Source organism: Mirounga leonina, unplaced genomic scaffold (genome assembly GCF_011800145.1).
Source record: "Mirounga leonina isolate KUSES-001 unplaced genomic scaffold, KU_Mleo_1.0 Mir_174, whole genome shotgun sequence".
In the NCBI taxonomy this organism is placed as follows: domain Eukaryota; kingdom Metazoa; phylum Chordata; class Mammalia; order Carnivora; family Phocidae; genus Mirounga; species Mirounga leonina.
In genome coordinates this window covers 45,407,414-45,427,566 of record NW_023270451.1, presented here as the reverse complement: position 1 = coordinate 45,427,566, position 20,153 = coordinate 45,407,414, and the positions used below count along the sequence as shown (strand labels likewise).

At 47.6% G+C, this 20,153-nt stretch overlaps 1 protein-coding gene across 4 annotated transcripts in view; it reads left to right on the top strand.

Moving 5' to 3' along the window:
• Positions 1 to 14: 14 nt before the first annotated feature.
• Positions 15 to 20,153, top strand: part of NOD1 (nucleotide binding oligomerization domain containing 1) — a 63,594-nt gene continuing 43,455 nt past the window's right edge. For 2 of the 4 annotated variants that reach the window (XM_035020835.1, XM_035020833.1), the window contains exon 1: positions 19,216 to 20,044. The gene's annotated coding sequence lies outside the window, so the exon portion shown is untranslated. Of the gene's footprint in view, positions 109 to 19,215; positions 20,045 to 20,153 lie in introns of those variants that run through there. The other 2 variants (XM_035020836.1, XM_035020834.1) reach the window with 2 other exon arrangements.

Genomic DNA, 20,153 nt, shown 5'->3' with positions numbered 1-20,153 from the left:
CGCTCCCCGGGCCTCGGCGCTCCCCGGTCTCGGCGCTCCCCGGTCTCCGCGCCCCCAGCTCTCGCTCTGGTTCCCAGCTGCTGCGAGGTCTGCGCACGTGGAGCCCAAGTAAGTTCTAGCGACGGGGGATGTACGGGGAAAGAAGTTTCCTAGGGTCCTGGGCGCTGCTAGCGAGGAGGCGCAGAGAGGAGGGATCCTGCTTCTGGGCGGAATGCAAAGCTCCCCTGGAAGAGCTCCTGGTGGGACAAGGAGGATAAATAGAGGAATGCAGAAAAAGTTCAAATGGATGAACTTCAGCCTCTGCGGAATCATTGATCCCTCGTTAGGGGATTTTCTAAATCCTGCCTGCAACTTGGAATGCCCCGTCCGCATCCCAGACCAATTACATCAGAAGGCCTGGGGGTGGGACCCAGGCCTCTATAGCGTTTCAACTCCCCAGGTGATTCCAATGTGCAGCCAGGGTTGGGAACAACCAATGACCAAATAAAGGATGGCTGCCAAGGCAGGTGGAAAGGCAGGCCAGGGACCTTGATGGAGTCCGGCTGCAGACGGATCCCGCTGCACCCAGTGTCCTGCGTGGTCTTGGGGACCCGGCAGCGGGCTTCCCTCCGGCTTTCTGGGCTCCAAAAAGGGGAATGAGGATACGCTTGACAGGGTGAATAGCGTGTTCAGAAGAACCTCCTATATTCACAGTCTTTTGGCCCTTTGTGAAAAACAGGACTGCCGGGTCCTTCTCTTATGATCCCCGACTGGTTCTGCATTCTGGAAAATGACGCCATTGTTGCATTTGACATGAAGTTGGGGGAAACCAGTAAACTCATGGCCTCGACAACTTCTGGGTGATCTGCTTTAAGGGTGAGGCCAGGTGTGTTTGCCACAGGTTGGGTTTGTCCCTCCTTCTAAAAGCCTCCATGTGGGTTATATCATATCCAGCGAAGGGTAACTCTACTGTGAATATCTGAGTGGATTTCACAGGATGGACCCTTCCTCGTCCCCCGGGGAGGTGCTGGGAGCAAGTAGCTATAATCCCAGAAGCAGGGCCATTGGACGAGACACATTGTACCACATGTGCAGGGCAGATAAAAAAGGTGGATTTGAAATAAACAACAGCTGGGAGGTAGAAGAAAGGACTTTCAAAGGTTTTAAGAAGAGTACATTTAATTTTGGTGGAGTGGAGAAATAAGTTCAGAGCTTTGGAGTCCATCAAACCTGGACCCGAATTCAGATTCTGTCACTTCTGTGATACTGACCATAGGTAAGTTACCTGAAAACTGGGGGTAAAAAATAGTAACTCTGTCCTGGGACTAATATAGTTAAGTGTAGCAAATGCCTGGCAGGGCAGGTGGCACATGGCAGGTGCTCTGTGAGTGGTGGTTATTTGTGTCCAACAGCTGTTTTCTTTCCTTTTTTTTTTTTTTTTTAAGTATTGCAAATAAATCACTACAGACAGCTGTTTTCTTAGCACGGCCTTGAAGGGGAGGGAGGTGGTGTTTGTCCAGAAACTGTCTCCCTCAAGACTCCATTTCCCAGCTCTTCTCCTGCCCTGCTAAGGGGAGGGTTCCTTCCCCCTTGGGCCTCTGGGTGCTTTGATGTCTGGAATCTCAGGCCACCAGGTCCCTCCACCCCCGGCCCCCAGGGCTAATTGATGACTCTGGAATATAGCTTTACTGCATGTGATGGGAACGAATTTCTTGACAAAAGAAAGCAGTCCTGGGGGCCTGGGTGGCTCAGTCGTTAAGCGTCTGCCTTCGGCTCGGGTCATGGTCCCAGGGCCCTGGGATCGAGTCCTGCATCGGGCTCCCTGCTCCACGGGAAGCCTGCTTCTCCCTCTCCCATGCCCCCTGCTTGTGTTCCCTCTCTCGCTGTGTCTCTCTCTGTCAAATAAATAAATAAAATCTTAGAAAAGAAAGAAAGAAAGCAGTCCTTAATCTTGAGACTTCTCCACCCCGCTGTCACGTAGATAAAAAATGGGCTCCCAAGAAAGCTGGGCTGTCTGTAGGGTCTCAGACACACGCACATGTGGGCACACACATGTGGCTGTCCGGCTGGCAGCGTCCCCAGACAATACCCAGGCTGCTCCTGTTTTGCCTCTGACTCTTGGCCTAGAGACAATGACTCGTGACCAAGAACAGGAGTTTGGGGAAGGGGGACCCAGACCCTACGATTGCCAATGCCAACACCCCAGATGAACCTTTCACCCTGGGATCTGCTGTGTGTGTCACTGACTATCAGGATCACTTACGGTAACAGCAACACTGTTTAGACGTCGGTAATATACACAGTGATGTCATGTAAAAATTAAGATCAAGTGTTTTTACAGTATATGTGCAATCGCTGATTTTTGCTTAAACAAGAATATCAAATTCTTGTCTTTTTTAAAAAAAAAAAAAAAGATTATTTGTCAGAGAGAGAGCGAGCACAAGCAGAGGGAGCGGCAGGCTCCCCGATGAGCAGGGAGCCTGATGCAGGACTCGATCCCAGGACCCTGGGATCATGACCTGAGCCGAAGGCAGACATTCAACCAACTGAGCCACCCAGGCATCCCTTCTTGTCTCTTTTTATCTAAAGAAAAGAGTTCAATATTTCTTCAAAATCTAAGACCTAAGCCTGGGATTTGAGGTTTAAGTTACCAGTTTATTTTACGATTTCCTTTTTTTGGGAGGATTTTAGGCAAGATGAAATTAGAAAAGCTAAAATTTGTCCTTGTGCTGAATTTTCGTCCTGCAGAAGCTGTAGATACTTTGCACGTTTCTAGAAGTCCTGTTTTCTTTCATCATCTGGGCCAAGTCAATTGTGTCACATACAAAGGGCCTCCTTCCATCCATCCAAAAGTCTGAATTTGTTGGGAGGAAAAGTCTTTGGTGCATCAAATGCTCATTGAGGGCAAGTGTTTTTTCGAAACTTGCCTCTTATAGTAAGAAGTGAGTAGTCACTGCCATTTCAGTTAATTTATGGTTTTTACCCAGCACTGTAAAGTTTGTCAAAGCAAGACTTCCTGGCTTGAATACTTATTCTTATGTTTTATCTAGAACGGCCACAGACCAAACAGTGGGCTGAGATGATGTCGCAGAGTTGGCCAAGCCAGGCTCGCTACCACCTCTGCCTTTGCCCTTCCCCGGCCTCTGATGCCAGCCGCATCCGGGGGGCTGTCACTCTGAGGGCGTCTTGGCCCTCTAGTGCCCTCACAAAGGGATGAGCTGCTGTAAAGCCAGCAAGGCAGTTTTGTGTTGCACTCCATTAAAATCTGAAGGGTAGTCTAGTAAACTGCCATTTTGGAATTTGTTAAGCTGAGTAGTCCTTTTCCTCTAAATTATAGAAAACTATAAAGGACTAATAAGGATGTCATTGTAAGGGCCCAGGTAATTGCAAAGTGAGCACCAGATTAGCACCAGGTTTTAGTAGGTCATTATTTTATTTTATTTTTAAATTTATTTTATGTAGGCTCCATGCCCAGCATGGAGCCCAGCATGGAGCCCAGCATGGGGGCTTGAACTCACAACTCCAAGATCAAGACCCGAGCTCATATCAAGAATCAGACCTTTAACCGACTGAGCCACCCAGGCACCCCTAGTAAGTGGGTCGATATTTTAATAAAACACAAGAAGTCATGATATTGTTTGTTTCAGGATGTTGGTAGTTGCTGTCTTTATGTGTCTTCATCACTAGGCAGGCATGGGGCAGAAAATAGTTGGGAAGAATGTAGACATTTTCAGAGCCACATGGAACCTGGTAGGACAGTCCTGCATTGCTAGGGAAAATCCTTCCATGGCAGAAGAGCTGTGAGCAGATGATGATTTACTTGAAAAAATATTTGTGTTGTTCTAATTACCAAAAGGTTAATTTGTCTCATGACTAAGAACTCCCTGCTCTTTGTTTTAACACATCCCCCAGTTGCTGCCTGTGACCCCAAACCAAACCTTCTAGAAGGAACTTGGTGAATGCTAGGCTTTTCTCTGGGGATATCCTTACTTTGTTCAGTTCATGACAACGGGCTCTTTCATGGAGATGGAGCCACTCATGGACCCTATTTATAAGGAAGTGTTTTACATTTAATAGGAATTCAGGCACGTTGATGGTTTCGAGTAGAGACAGGAGATCTGTAACAAAGACAGGCAGGACAGAAATGGAAAAAACTATGGAATTGGGGTCAGAACTGAGCTCAAGCCCCTACTTTGTTCCTTAACTGTGTGACCTCAGCCAAGATATTTAACCTCTCCAACTCTATGTCCTCCTTTGTCACACAGTTATAAGCATTCTTTCTTTTTTTTTTTTTTAAAGATTTTATTTATTTATTTGAGAGAGAGAGAAACAACATGAGAGGGGGGAGGGTCAGAGGGCGAAGCAGACTCCCCACCAAGCAGGGAGCCCGATGCGGGACTCAATCCAGGGACTCCGGGATCATGACCTGAGCCGAAGGCAGTCGATTAACCAACTGAGCCACTCGGTGCCCAGCATTCTTTCTTTACAGAGTGGTTTTGAGTATTTGATGAGGTAATTGGTGTAAGGTGCTTAGCACACCATCAGGCTTTCAGGAAATGGTAATTATTATGATAATGTTGATGAAGATTGCTTGGGTTGGAGGGCTGGTCTTGCCCTGTCTGAGCTGTGTGGCTTTGGATAAGGTACCTAACACTCCTGAGCCTCAGTGTTCGTATCTGTAAAATAGGGATAACTCTACCTGTGTGGAAGGTTTGATTGGAGGCTTGATGAAATGATGATGCACCTGATCTGGTAGACCCTAAGTAAGAGCAAACACGTAGATTTACTGTGCACAACCCTGATCCAACAACCCTCTGGGCTGGTTATCATTCCGCCCATTTTACAGATGAGACAGCGGAGGCTCAGTGAAATGAAATAACTAGCTCGAAGTCAACAGAGAGTAAACGCTGCACCCGGGATTGCAAGCAGAGCCCTGTTACCGGCCCGAAGCCGAGCTCTGGGAGCGCCCCTCCCTCTGCTCACCTCCTCTACTTTGCCGTGCTCGCCTCCTGTAATCCAGGAGCTCTGTTTCTCACACAGGACCCCAGCTTCCAAAGAATTGTCTGCTTATGGAGTGAAAGTGGGACTCCTTCCCCACCCCAGATTTGCAGCCTTTCAATCTCAACCGTTGCTTCCACTGGCGGAGCTAATATCCACTGCGTGTGGTGGGGTTGGGGGAGCGCTGATACTCACCTGGACTACTGTTCTTTTTTTTTTTTTTTTAAAGATTTTATTTCTTTATTTGAGAGAGAGACACAGCGAGAGAGGGAACACAAGCAGGGGGAGTGGGAGAGGGAGAAGCAGGCTTCCCGCAGAGCAGGGAGCCCCACGTGGGGCTCGATCCCAGGACCCTGAGATCATGACCCGAGCCGAAGGCAGACGCTTAACGACTGAGCCACCCAGGCGCCCCTGGACTACTGTTCTTAAGAGTGGGTTGCGATGTTTATTTTGAGAAAAATGTCATCTCCGTGCACTGAGATTGTTAGCCTGGGTGTAATAAAACCTACCTTCACCCAGACAGGTGTGCGGGGTACTTGGGGCCACAAAAACCGTGCCTGGAAGTTCCAGGTGGGGCTCAGGTGGGCACGAGAGTATTTAAAGGACACCCCCCTCGAAAATGCAGGGCCCGTTCCAAGTAGATTGCCTTTTCTGAAATTTCTTACTCTTCTCCCCTCTTCTGTACACCTCCGTAGCTTTTGCCTCTTTGGGGAATCAGGCGATCTTCCAAGAGGCCTGAGCTAGTGGAGCTGGGCCCAGAGAAGCAGATTCTCCATTGAGTGCATTGTGGGTGCTTTCGTCTTTCAGATAATGAGGTGGTAATGGTTTTTCTGGCTTTCCCCTGGGTGCGAAGTGCTTTGCTGGCTCCCCAGCCTGGCGTCGGGGGCTGTTAGAAAGCTCTTCGTAGCTCCTGGTTCCTCCTGGCTCGTGGGGCCTTCAAATCTTCAACACGTTAATTCAACAAATATTATCAGAAGACCTTGCCAGTGCCAGGAGTCTATGAAAATATCTGGACTGCAGCAGTGAATGAAACAGGCCCAGCGCCCGGCCAAAGGGAGTTCACAGGCTCGCGGAGGAGGAAGGGGTGTGACACACCAGTACCCGGGTCTGAACAGTGCTGACTGCCGTAAGCGGACACAGCAGGACGTCAGGAGACAGTATCAGAGCTGGACTCGGATTCCGCAAGTCGGGGATATGCCTTTCCAAGAACGAGCCTTTTCGACTAGGACTCGGGATGAAAAGGAGTTAGAGCATGCCAGACACAGGGAACGGCGTGTTTGAAGGCTCAGAGGTGGGAAAGCATCGGGTGTGTTGGGGAATGTGCAGACAGAGCTAAAGAATGAACCAAACTCAGGCCAAGCAGAGCCTCCTGAGCTGGAAAGGCTTTGGAATTTTACTCTAAAAGGCGATGGGAGGCCTCGAGGAGATCCTCCCTCCCCCACCTTTTCTGTTAGTAATCTACCAGAAAAAGATAATGAGCGACCCCTATTTGTTAAGCTTGATAAAACTTGTCTCGATGTGTGAGACAGTTCTGGAGACAGAAATTATGGTTTTCAATTTCTGGATGAACCAACTAAAGCTCAGAAAAGCGGGCAGAGCCAGGAATCGGAGCATCAGCTTTGTGGTTCTCCGGGGCCGATGTGTAAATGTGTGGGCCTCCTAGGCGCTAGCATCCTTCAGCAGGAGCCTCCGTGGGTGGATGCAGGTGGATTCCAGGCCTTCCTGGCTCCTTGAAACAGGAACAAAAGGCCCTGAAGAACAGAGGCAGTTTGGGAGTGTGGTTGTCAGAGCATCAGGGTGTGCAGGTACAAAATGCTGGGCATCCCGTCCCCCCAGCCAAGGGCAGGGGCATCGGACAGTTTTTTATGCTGTCTGCTCTCCCTCTGGCTTTTGCCCAAAAGCCCTGAAAGAGGTGCTTTCTCCGCCCTGTTCGTCAATCGGGGAAATTGCATACACCTAAAAGGCACAGGGTTTGGGGAAAAAAAGAAAATTATTTGGAGCTTTCAGATCACAGAAAAACCCTCCAAACCAGAAGGGGCCGAGACCTCACCACGTCATGCCAGCTTGTTTTGGGGGGTCTGCACTGCCCCCTTTCTCCATACTCCTGTGACGTTTTCATGAGGTCCCAGAGTGAGAGACCATGGCAGGTCAGGTGTATTTCGGCTGGTGGGGGGCCTGTTCCCTAAAATAGGACATACTGCATGAGGACTCTGGAGGGCCCAGGCCCTGAGTGTTGCTGCCTCTTGGGGGAACTTGGCATCTTCTCAATCTCTCAGCACCCCTCAGGGCCACCCTACACACATCCCAGATACCCTGCGATCAGGCTCCGGGGTAGATTTGTGTCCCAGACCGTTCTGACTGTGGCTGCATGTTCAAGTGGAGTGAGTAAGAGTCTCTAGCTAAGTGTTTTGACCAGTGGTCAGCAGTGTTTATTTACTCAAGGTCAAGTTTCAACTCAAGCCTCTGAGGTGACTAACACATTCTGTTCTTATGGAGTGCCTTTCCTTTGAGAAGCCCCAGACACTTTCTGTGTTGGTTCTCAATGCCATCTCCAGATGTCCTGGGGCTGACGCTTTCTTCCGCCTAAGTACTTAAACCCACTTACAGAGTTCCAGATCTGGGTCTCTGATTCAAGGCTCTGTTGGCTTCTGTTGGCTTTCTTTATTGAGATATTTTTATTCACTGGCCCCTCAGAGATGAATACCAAGCAGGGTGTTTTTGGAACTTTGTTTTTCAAAGCCTGGAGAACACCAGGAAAATATCAATCAACAATCGCACATCAGCCCCTTAAGGCATCGTGGGGGGCATTGTCACAAAGCAGAGGTGATTTTGTGCCGAGAGCATGCACAGACAATGCCCTGGAAGTTGAGAGCTGAGCTCTGGTTGAACTTTTTAAGGCAGCAGCTAATATAAATGCCTTCGAGCAATAGCAAGTACTGGTGCCTGCAAATCTGAATTTATCCACCGATAAGCTTAGCAAGTGACCTCCCCTAAGTGAGTGTGTGAACTCTGGAAATCCACATATTCGTTCAATGCATGTTAAGGAAGCACCTGCTCTAAGCAGGGCATTGTACCAGATGCATTCATTCAATTTTTTATCTAGCAGCCTCTATGTTCTGGAGAGATGGTGACTAACCAGATAGACACCATCCCTCATAGTCAGATGCCGGGCCTCGAGGGGGAACCAGACTGAAGTCCTAGCCTAGTCTCCCTTCTTGACCGTGATAAGTGCTTACGGTGGGACCAGTGCTGTTCTAAACACTGTGTGTATATTCACTCACTGAACCCTCACAGCGGTCCTAGGCGGTAGGTGCTAGTATTATTATCTGCATTTTGCAGGTAAGAACACTGAAGCGCAGAAGGGTGGTATGGTGTTTGTCCAAATCACACAGCTCGTGACTGGAATCAGATAAGCTGGTTTTAGAGTCTTGGCCCTTCACTGCCACCATCAATCAATATGAAGGGAGAGGTCAGGGAAGAAAAAGGTAAAGTACCTGTCCTCTGAGAGAAATGGGAACAAAGCACTGTGGGAGTTCCCAGCAGGGAGAGCGGGGCTGAGGGGAGGAACAGGGTGAGGGGGCCCCACCCTTCCCCACTGGGACAGGTGTCAGTCCCTGCTGGGGAGTGGGGGAGGGGGGGCATGTGTTGCTGCCGCCCAGGCAGCTCTTCGAAGCAGAAGTAAACCAAAGAAGGATTTGCCTCAGTGCCAGCAGACCTGGGTTCTGGTTCTGGTTGACCCACTCTGCCCTGGGCCTCAGTTTCCTCATCTCTAAAATGGGGGCATTGACCAACATTCTGTTCCACCCTGGAAGTCTGTGGTTCCAGCAGATAAGCGAGGGGCTGGCTCTGCATGCATTCTCCACAGGGTTTCTTGACCAGAAGGTTTGACTCTGAGGGATGTGGAGTCAGACACTGACTTCCCAGAAGGTCCCGGCAGTGTGACGGGATGTCTGCGTTTCATCAGCGTCCAGCCCTTCCTGAGTGCTTACATCAGCTGGGGCTGCATTCCTTCCTTTGTAGGCAGGGGGGCGGAGTCTGCATCTGGAGTCCTGTGGCACTTTCCCAAGAAAGGAAGATAGAAACTCAGATAGATGGAAGGGTTCTCCGATGTGTAAATGCGTGTGGGGGAGGCGGAGCGGGAGGAAGAGAGAGGAGATTATGAGAGACTGACTGATTTCTGTATCTGCTTTGAAATTCTGAGGGATTAAGGGCTTTCAGATACTTAAAGTAAATGAGTGTTAATGGAGCTCAAGAGCTTCAAATAATAATTGTAGCCTCATCCATCTGCTAAATTTTCTCCAGAGGGAACTGTCAGTAGTTTTCTGGTATGACAGAGGCATACAGGAGTCGGCTTGTTTTCCAGGATAAGAAGCTAGAAAGAAAGAAGAAAAATGAAAAGAAATAACAACAAACCCGAGAGAGAAAGAGAGAGAGAAGGAGAGAGAGAGAAAGAGATGTAGATCTATTAAAGAACGGCAGCTTGTGTTTATCTAATGTCAGAGGCCTGGGACCATGATTGAACTAATGTTTTTGTGGATTATGCAGCAGGGAAAGTGGGAGCCAATTTGAGTTGACCCATTGCATGTATTCTCTGCACAACTCCGCCGATATAGTGTGGAAATATGCTGGGCATTAGCTTTCGGTGAGATTGCCGTTGGGATGGGTTGGTCCACCCACTTGTTGGGCACCTTGAGTATCCAGGTTCTTCAAGTCAACAAACACAGTATCATCTTCATCGTTTTAAAACTGGTCTGAGGAAGCTGTGGATCATATTCACCAAAATAAATCTTATTCAAGAGAGGAGAAATCTCCTTGAGAATCCAGATATGACCCTCAGTGCTCATGGGTGTGGGGGGTTCAAGTTTTGCTGGGATTTACCATCAGGTTGGCAGGCTCTATTCTAGTTGATGTTTTACAATCCGGGTAATATCTCTGAAGTAGGCAGGGAATGGTGGCTTTATTGAACTCATCTTGAATCTGAATTCAGTAAATAACTACCAATTGTCTATTATCTGATGTCTGATCGATTTCTGTCATCCAGGTCTGTGGGAGTGAGAGTGTTTTAGAAACCCATATTGTGCATGGCAGCTTGGGGCTTTGCCAGACATACTGTTTGCTGGTTAGACCTTCATGACTGGAAAGAGGAAAGAATCTAAAACGGTTTCTTTGGTAATGATACCTTTTGGGTGGGGAGCAGATATTGGGTGGGAAAATGTGAGGTCCTTTGGGCATCATCCATCAAAATGAAAACATCACTCGGGGTCAGAACGTTCCACAGAAAGCAGTTGAGCTGATATTGTTTTAAACTGTGCAGAGGTTTGTGCTACATGAAAGGAAGGGAAAAATAGGGTGCCTGGGTGGCTCAGTTGGTTAAGCGACTGCCTTCGGCTCAGGTCATGATCCCAGAGTCCCGGGATCGAGTCCCACATCGGGCTCCCTGCTCAGCGGGGGGTCTGCTTCTCCCTCTGACTCTCTTCCCTCTCGTGCTCTCTGTCTCTCATTCTCTCTCTCAAATAAATAAATAAAATCTTTAAAAAAAAAAAAGGAAGGGAAAAATACAAAGGGAAATGAAGTATTTAGTAATCATGGAGCATTTCTTCAATAAGATACTGCTTGAGGTCCTAAGATGGAAAAAAATCTACCCGAAAGTCAGTTTTGTGGATTCTTTTGCTCTGTAATTTTTGTGTGAGGATTGATATTTTCAGTTTAGATTCCTTGTTTCAAACCAGACTTAGTGGCAATACCCTGAGAGGACAGCCTCCTACTAAACTGAAGACAAAATAAATCTGTTGCCACCCACAAACCTGTCAGCTTGACTGTGATATTTCACCAAACCAGAAGGAGCATTTCATTTATTTACAGGTGTGCAGAAAGAGTCGTAGCAGCCCATCTGAGTTTGTTTGGTTTTAATGAAGCATCATTTCGTTTAATGGGGATGGGGCCTTTTTGTGTAGGGGGGTGGGTTTTTGAGTTGAAAGCAAAGTTCCTTAGGACAAAGTGATTGCTGAGAATGTTTCACTGACCTGTCTCAAAACGGCCTAAGATGCCCTGATGATTAAAAAGGTTCTAAAGTGGGGCTCCTGGGTGGCTTAGTCAGTTAAGCATCTGCCTCTTGGTTTCAGCTCAGGTCGTGAGCTCAGGGTTATGGGGTCAGGCCCCATGCTCAGCTTGGAGTCGGCTTGGGTTTCTCTCTCTCCCTCTCCCTCTGCCCCTCCCCACCACATGCGTGCATGCTCTCTCTTTCTCTTGCTCTCTCTCTAAAACAAATAAGTAGATCTTTAAAAAAAAATAAGAAGGCTCTAAAGTAACTTTAAATGATGCAAGTATATATTCTTTTTCTGAAAAGTTAAAACATTACCAATAAAAATACTAAGCAATCCTGGTGCCCTCGTTCCCTGTCCAGAAGTAATCTCTATTCTCGTAGAGTGTGTTGTCTTCCAGATATTTTTCTTTGCATTTATGTTTACAGATGTATGCTTGTAGAAAATATATAGTGTTTTGTGTGTTTCTAGGGTAGGCGATATGGGCAAGTTATATAAATGTTATACTCCGTATTTCTTTCAGCAACTTGCATTTCTCAAGTGATGCCGTGTCTTGAAGATCTTTCTCTGTCCGTACATATGGCTCCGTCATGTTCCTTTTCATCACTGGTGATGGTTCGTACCCAGCCATCCTGACAGTCGTGGTGGTGGCCGGGGCTGAGGTGCAGCAGTTCTGGGGCAGGTAGCTGGGTGGAATGACAGGATGTGGGACCACAGCAGGCAGATGCGGCTGCCCCAGCCCCAGTCAGGAGTATGCGTGACTTCCTTGTGTGCCTTTTTCCCTTTTTTAATATATTAGTATTTTTTTAATAGGTGACTGTAAGCCAGAGGTAAGCAGAGAATGGTGTTTTATTTTAACTTTTAACTCAATAAATAGAGTCAATTTTATGGTACCTGAAAAACCATTGTAGCGGCTTATCTTTACTCCAGGTGGTCCTTTAATGTCATGGGGTTGTGTCTTAGAGAAACTGCCGTCTTGTGAAGGAAGGGTGAGGGCTGTGCTGTGCCTCCTGCCCGGCCTCCAGCCGGCTGTCTGGCCTGTGACAACTCACTTCACCCCTCTGGGCCTCAGTTTCCTAACGTGCTGAATGCTTTTCCTGCCCAAAAGCATGGTATCTGTCAGGCTGGGCTCGGTTACAGATAATCCCCAAATCCCAGCAGCTCAAACAACAGAGGTCCGTGTCTTGCTCGCACTGCACTGTGCCCATCACAGCCTGGCAGGAGGCAGTCCTCACTGCCCTGACTTGGCCCGGGCGGGTGAAGCAGCCGCCACCTTGAAGGAGCCGGTCAGAGAGCCGGAGGAAGAGGAGTTGCATGCTCTGCCGACTGAGCCAGCCAGGCACCCCGTTAGTCCACACTATTTAATGAGCCACCCACTTCCATCACTGTGCTCTTCTGTAAGGAAGCAGGAGGAGAGTCCGAGAGACTGTCCCATGGTCAGTTAAGTCATATCCCATATGCTGATCCTCTCTAATGTATAAAACCATTGCCCTTTTTTGTTTCCTGTAGCCTCCCAAGTTTCCAGAGGCAGCAGCCTGTTTGGGAAACTCACATTTCGAGAAATGAACAGAACTTGGCAGCAGGGGGACAGGGGAGGGTGGTGGCAGGTGGCGACGGGGTCAGTGTAAGTGCAGAGGTTCAGAGCCCTGGCCAGATTCCGTAGCACCTGATGCCAGCAAAGCTGGCTTTGATTTTGCTCGTGTTTGTATTTTTTTTACAGTCTCCGTGTGGCAAGTGTCCGCAGCAGAAATGCTTGAAGAATGGCCTGACCCCACTGCGCTCACTGTTGAGAGCACTCTGGGTCGTAACTCTAAGTTGACCTCTGCTGCATTGTTAAGGAATGTTTGAGGGAATAGACCTCAGCTCTGTTAGGGATCTTACTTGGTGTTGCGACACCAATTTGTGGAAAGCTGTGTCATTTATTCTGAAATCTCTTATCTTTCAGGCCCACGATGAATGATGATTGCCAGCAACTGGGTGTCTAAGAAAAGAGTGAAATCATGAGGCCAGCGTAGGTGACAGGAAATGATTTTCTTGTGGTTTCTGTTCTCGATCTAGGCCGTGTCAGTAGGGATGGAAGCCAAATTCTGTCTACTCGTTCTGGGAGTTGACATTCACAGTTATACTGTGGGCCAGGTGACCTCTGCACCCCAGCTTTGCGGGGTGATTCTGCGCAGAGCGGACGTGTTTGCCAGCATCTAACTGACCATCTCACTCAGAGATAACCCTGAGGCTCTCTCTGTTCAGAGAGGTTTATTATAAAGATGCACAGGATAAGGGGTGGCACCTCTGGGGGCCCGAGGAGACTGTGTCGCTCAGCAGTGGGCCGCTTGGACCAAGCACTCGTGTGCTGGGGGTTACTGGGACTCCGTGTGTCTCACGTTCCAGCTCCTAAGGGACAGGGGCTCTAAGCACTTGTCCTGGTCACCTGCCGCCGGAAGCCCAGGGGGGGCCGCAGGCTGGCACTCTGGCTTCATTGCTCATTTAGTGTGCTCACCGCACTTGAAATCTGTTGTTCTGTCCCATCTGTCCTGCCGGATTATAAACTCTGTGACTTTGGGAAGATCGTTAACCTCGTGGGCCTCAGATGGCTCATTTGTAAGTCGGTGGTAACAATGACCTCTGCCACCTAGTGTCGTCCTAAGAATTGAGTGAGATAACAGAGAAGATTAAATCAGGTGATCATTACCGAGTAGTTACTCGGTGCCTGGTCTAGGCACTTTGAATATGAACTCAGTCCTCACAGCAACACTTTGAGGCGGGGACTGTCCCTGTGAGGAAACCGAGTCACAGAGAGGCTGGCTGGCACCAGAGACCACCTCTAAGCCCTGCGTTACTGTATGTGCGTGGAAAGCATTAGCTGGATGCTGGGCCCCCGGGAAACGGCTTACTCAGTGTTAGTGATGGTCCTTCTGTGTCCTGCTGGGGCCACCACGCAGTGCAGGGCTTGACACCGGACCCCTGGAGAGGACGCGGGAGGCCGGCATCCTGGAGTCTTCCCAGCGCCCCTCCCCCGCCCGGTCCCCGGTGGCCCTTCCGCGGGTCCCGTGGGTGATAGCAGGTTGTCCTGGCGACTGGCCGCAGATGGGAGCATCTGGGTTTGCTGAGGTGGTTCGGGCAGGCAGGCCGGCCCAGGCCAGGGTAGGTGTTACTACTACTGAGTGTCATCTTTGACCCTCCAGTTTGGCACGTGGAATGTCTCGGTTATGGGGCTTTGAAAGGTCAGGGTGGCAGGTGGCTCTTACTTTCCTTTATAAAATAAAAGCCCAGTAAGTAAAGCGTCTGTCAGAAACGAGCTTCTGCAGCTTGAAAGCGGGCCTTGGTGGTTACCTAGAAACACACAATAATGGTAAAGGTACAGCAGCCGTATACAGTGTGATGCCAGCAGAAGACCAGTGTAGGCCTACCTGCACCTCGAGAAAAGCAGAAAGGGAACGTTCCAGAATGGTAACAGTGGTGTAGGTGATTTGGGGTTTTCTCTCTCTCTCTCTTTTTTCTTTTTGCATTTCCCGAAGTTTCCACGGTGAGCAGACAAATTGCTTTTATACTTGGGGAAAGTTATTAAAACATAAAAAGGAACATCTATGGAGATGAACATCTTTATAAAGTGCTTTTTATCTTAGCATCTCGGTTACAAAGAATGCACATTGACTTTCAGGGTCCCTGGGGATAGTAGAGAAGGAAGAAAGCAGCGGCACTGGGCAAAACCCTCTTTAGAAAGTGAAAGTGAGTGTGGGGGAAGGGCCTCCCCAAGGCTCGGGGACTGAAAGGCAGCAGGTCTGCGCAGGAGGCCCGGTTGCTCTGTCCCCAGGTGGGACTCCTTTCTCAGTGAATCCTTCCCCGACGTGCCCCTGTGACCTCCCCACAGGCATTCTGACCGTGGGTCAGCCACAGCGCCCCGCTAAGCCCCCCGGGCCTCCCCGGCCTCCCCCAGACTTCTGGCTAAGGCAGACCTCCCTCCATTCTGGGGTGCCAAGTTCACCTCAGGCGGAAGTCTTTGCTCTGTTTCCCCCATTCTTCGGGTATTTTGTTTTCCTTGCATTTGGTGCTGCTAGGTTTCTGTCGATGATGTCGTCTCTCTTGTCTGTGAGCCCCCTGCCGGCAGGGGGACAATGGCCTTTATGCCTGAGGAGTGTAAACGAGCTAAGGAATGACCCTGAGGTCTCCGCCCGGGCAGGCCTGCTCGCCTTCACCGCGCTCTTCAGCTGGGAGGGCGCCCCAGCTGAGCCGTTTGCAGAAGCACTGCCTTGCAGTAATGCTCTCTGGGAGAGTGGCTTCATAGAACTCCTCCCCTGCTGCCCCTCCAGCTTCTCTTGGCCACTGGCCGGCAAAGGACAGTGCGGGGGCAGCCGGAGAACACAGGGACCTGCAGTGACCATGTGCTGGTTCTAAAGAAATTCCTGATCTTAGAGGAAAAACTCCGTTTTGCACCATGGAATGTGACGTTCGCTGTGGGTTTTTGACATATGGCCTTTATTATGTTGACATACGTTCCCTTTAAACCCGCTTTGTTGAGAGAATTTTTGTTTTTTTTTTTTCTGAGAGCGAGAGGGAGAGAACAGGGGTGGCGGAGGGGCAGAGGGAGAGGGAGGGAGAGAATCCTAAGCAGGCTCCACACTGGGTGTGGAGCCAGATGCGGGGCTCCATCTCACGACCCTGAGATCATGACCTGAGCTGAAACCAAGAGTTGGACGCTAAACCGATTGAGCCACCCAGAAACCCTTGTTTTTCTTTTTTTTTCCCTTTAAGATTTTATTTATTTGAGAGAGATATAGTGAGAGAGGGAGAGCGCAAGGAGGGGCAGAAGGAGGGGGAGAAGCAGACTCCCCGCTGAGCAGGGAGCCCGATGCAGGGCTGGATCCCAGGACGCTGGGATCATGACCTGAGCCAAGGTAGATGCTTAACTGACTGAGCCACCCAGCCACCCCTGTTTTTCTTCTCTAATATATGCATATAAATCTATAAATTTCTATGACTTCTTTAACTGTATCCCACAAGTGTTGATATGTTGTATTTTCATGATCATACAGTTCAAAATATTTTCTAATTTCTATTTCTTCTTTGACCAGTTGGTTGGCAGATTTTCTAGGTATCTTTTTATTTTTGATTTCTAGCTTGATTCCACTATGGTCAGAGAATATATTCTGAATGATTTCAGTCCTTTAAAATGTGTTCAGAACTTGCAGGGCACCTGGGTGGCTTAGTCAGTTAAGCATCTGCCTTCTACTCAGGTCATGATCTCAGGGTCCTAGGATGCAGCCCTTGGTGGTGGGCTCCCCCGCCCCTCCCCCAGCACTTGCTTGCTCTCAAATAAATAAATAAAATCTTAAAAAAATGTGTTAAGAACTTGCTTTATGTCGGCTTTGACGAATATTACACGTGCAGTTAAAAGGCTAAGCATTCTGTTGCTGTTGGGTGCGTGTTCTATAGATGTCAGGAGATTTGTTCTTCTGGTCAGATTCTCCATATTCTTACTCTTTGCTGATTTTTAGTTCTTTTTGTTCTTTCAGTTACTCTGAGGCGTGTATTAAAGTCCACCATTGTGATTATGGATTTGTCTAGGTCTCTTATGATTGTCAATTTTTACTGTATTATTTTGAAAATGTTACTAGGTCCATACAAAAGAAAATATTTGTATCGTCCTTTAGAATTGATCATTTTATCATTATGAAATGTTTTTCTATCTCTAGTAACATTTCTTCCCTTAAATTCTTTATTTTTAATATAGCTATGCCAGCTCTTTTTTGGTGAGGGTATACCTCATATTTCTTTTCCTGTTGGGGAAATGAGTGAATGAATTAAACCCCATCATTTTATTTAAGATGTGTCTCTTTAGGCAGCATGTAGTTTTTTTCTATCAAGTCTGCCAAGCCAAGTTTTATAATTGGTGTATTTACTACATTTACATGTACTGGAATGGAATTATTAATACATTTGGATTTATATCTGTTTGGTTTCTATTTGTCTTGGCTATTTTTTTTTTTTTTACCTTTTTATCTCCCTGTCTTCTTTTAGAATTAAGTGTATTTATTATTCCATTTCCTCCTTCTATTGTCTTGTATATATTTCTTTTACTATTCTTTTAGTGGCAATCTTAGAGACAATAATCTGATCTTTGAATTATTACTGTCTGAAACAAAGTAATACTGGGGCAACCGGCTGGCTCAGTCACTGGAGCGTGTGAATTTTAATCTCGGGTTTGTGGGTTCAAGTCCCATGTTGGGCATAGAGCTTACTTAAAAAAACATAAAGTCATACTTTTGCCTAGTACCAGAAAGTGCTTTGACCTTAGAACACCTTAAGTCCATTTATTCCCCTCCAACTTTTGTGTTGTTATTGTTATACATGCTAATTCTGTATATATATGTATATATATATTTTTTAATATTTTATTTATTTATTTGACAGCGAGAGAAGGAACACAAGCAGGGGGAGTGGGAGAGGGAGAAGCAGGCTTCCCGCTGAGCAGGGAGCCTGACATGGGGCTCGATCCCAGGACCCCGGGATCGTGACCTGAGCTGAAGGCAGATGCTTAACGACTGAGCCACCCAGTCGCCCCTAATTCTGTATATATTTTAAACTCCCCAAGATATTAATTAGTAGTGTTTTCTTCAGTCAATACACATTTCTATTTATTCACATTAACCTTTCTGTTGCTCTCATTTTTTGTCTTAGGATCATTTTTCTTCTACCTGAAAAACTCATTTCTGTACACATACACACATATATGTGACCTATATATAGCACTTCAGTCAAGATAAAGGGTATTTCTATCTCCCCAGCAATTTCTCTAGGCAGTCAGTTTCTCCTGTCTTCCCACCCCCCTACCCCGGGAAACCATTGCTCTGATTTCAGGGTCAGATTTCTAGAATGGAATCATATATTATATACTCTTTTGAGTCTGGTTTCTCTCATGCAGTGTAATAGCTGTGATATTCATGTTGTATTTCATTAATACTTCTTACTGAATAGTGCTCTGCTGTACGAACGTACCCCAATTTGTTGATCAGTTCACCTACAGTTGGTCTCTGTGGGAGTCACAAGCTACTGTATCACAGCTAGAAGTAGAAGAAACTTGTTTAAAAAAAAATCAGGGCGCCTGGTGGCTCAGTTGGTTAAGCGACTGCCTTCAACTCAGGTCATGATCCCGGAGTCCTGGGATCGAGTCCCACATCGGGCTCCCGGCTCAGCGGGGAGCCTGCTGCTCCCTCTGACCCTCTTGCCTCTCATGCTGTTTCTCTCTCTCTCTCTCAAATAAATAAATAAATAAAATCTTTTAAAAATAAATAAATAATTTTAAAAAATCAAGCACAAAATTGTCAGAACCTCTGAATCTTTTCGGAAGGCAGATTTCTAGAACAGGAAATATTTGCAGAAGGCAGATTTCTAGAATGAGAAGTTACTAAATCGAACTTTTCACAGGCTCTTGATACATACTATTAAATGGGTTCCCAGATGGTCTCCACTAGGATACATTCTTACCCACGGTGTCCGAAAGTCCCTGTCTCACTATACTATCAATAGCATTCTTGACAAAAATGCTTTGACAAAAAATCGCTCTTACTTTTAATCTTTTCCGCATGCAAAGCTTGAATTTGTTATCTAAAAGTTGAAAGGAATTGTATGCTGACTCTAGACCAGTAGGTGCCATACTTCTTTCCTTTCTGAGTTCACAGAACTGTCCATGATCTCACCTCTTTAACTACCTGCCTCAGTGACTTTCTGAGAAATTAATCTGAAAAGCCAATTCAGAGTCCTTCCTGGCGTCAGTCTTTTAGATAGCGATGGGGACAGGGCAGGAGCTGCGATGTCTTCCTGCCCCGGCTTCTAGTTGTTGCTCTGGGGCTACACCATCCAGCGCAGCAGCCACTGGCCGCAGGTGGCTCTAGAGCACCTGACGTGTGGCTGGTCCAGTTTGAGAGGTGCTGTAAGTGTGAAATGCACACTGGATGTCAGAGCCTTAGTATGAAAAAAATGAATGTAAGACATTTCATTTATTTATTTATTTGAGACAGAGAATGAGAGAGAAAGAGAGCAGGAGGGGGGGAAGGTCAGAGGGAGAAGCAGACTCCCTGCCGAGCAGAGAGCCCGATACGGGACTCGATCCAGGGACTCCAGGATCATGACCTGAGCCGAAGGCAGTTGCTTAACCAACTGAGCCACCCAGGCGCCCCAAGACATTTCATTTAATTCTATGTTGATTACATATTGAAATAAGATATTTAATATATTGGGTTAAAGCATTATGAAAATTAATTTCATTTCTCTTTACTTTTATTACTGTGGCTACTAGAAAACCTTAGATTACACACATGGCTTGAGTTTTATTTCTATTCAACAGTCTGTTCTGTAGTCTTACAGAGTTTCTCTCTCCTGTCTCTACTTCTTTTTTCCTTTGAATGCCTGCCCTCTTGTTTTGTTTTCTTCAGAGAAGCTTCCCTGAGCCTTTTTTGGAGGCTCTGCAGACTTTATATTTAGTTCAGAAGATCATATTGCAAGATGGGACCTAGGCACAGATCTCCACAAGGAGCCTAAGGTGGTGGATTGACCCTGGGATTCGGTTACCTGGGAACTAAACCTCTCTGAGGTCAGATCAGAAAGCCGGAAGAAGAGGAGGGGCTGGGGGTACCATCTAACCCCCCAGCTCCCAAGGGGCTCCCTGCCCACCAATAGGCTCTACCCCCACTTGCCTTTGTCTGAAGAGATGGCTTTAGGTGGTAGACCAGCCCTCCCCTGACCTCTTCTGCTTCATATCTCTGCTTCATCTTCCTCTTTCATTCTGCGATGGGTCTTGTTTCCTGGCCATCTCCATTGGCTTAATGGGGTTTGTTTGGTTGTTTCCTGGCCTTTCCTCACCAGGATCTCCACCTTCAGTCCTCTCTGCTGTACACCACTGCCACGGGGGAGCTCCAGCCACTGGAGCAGGTCCAGCTCACTAAACCTGATTCTGGCCCAACCTTGCTTTTCCTGTGTGCCTGGACGTGACAACTTGACCATCTTCACTAGCCAGACCCACCTTTTAGCAGGTGAAGACCGTAATGGATCCCCTGTGAGGGCCAGGAGATCCCCGGTTCTGTTTGGTATTTCGGTTACCAGATGCCCATGAAGTGAATTTCTCTACAGTGCCCTGGGATA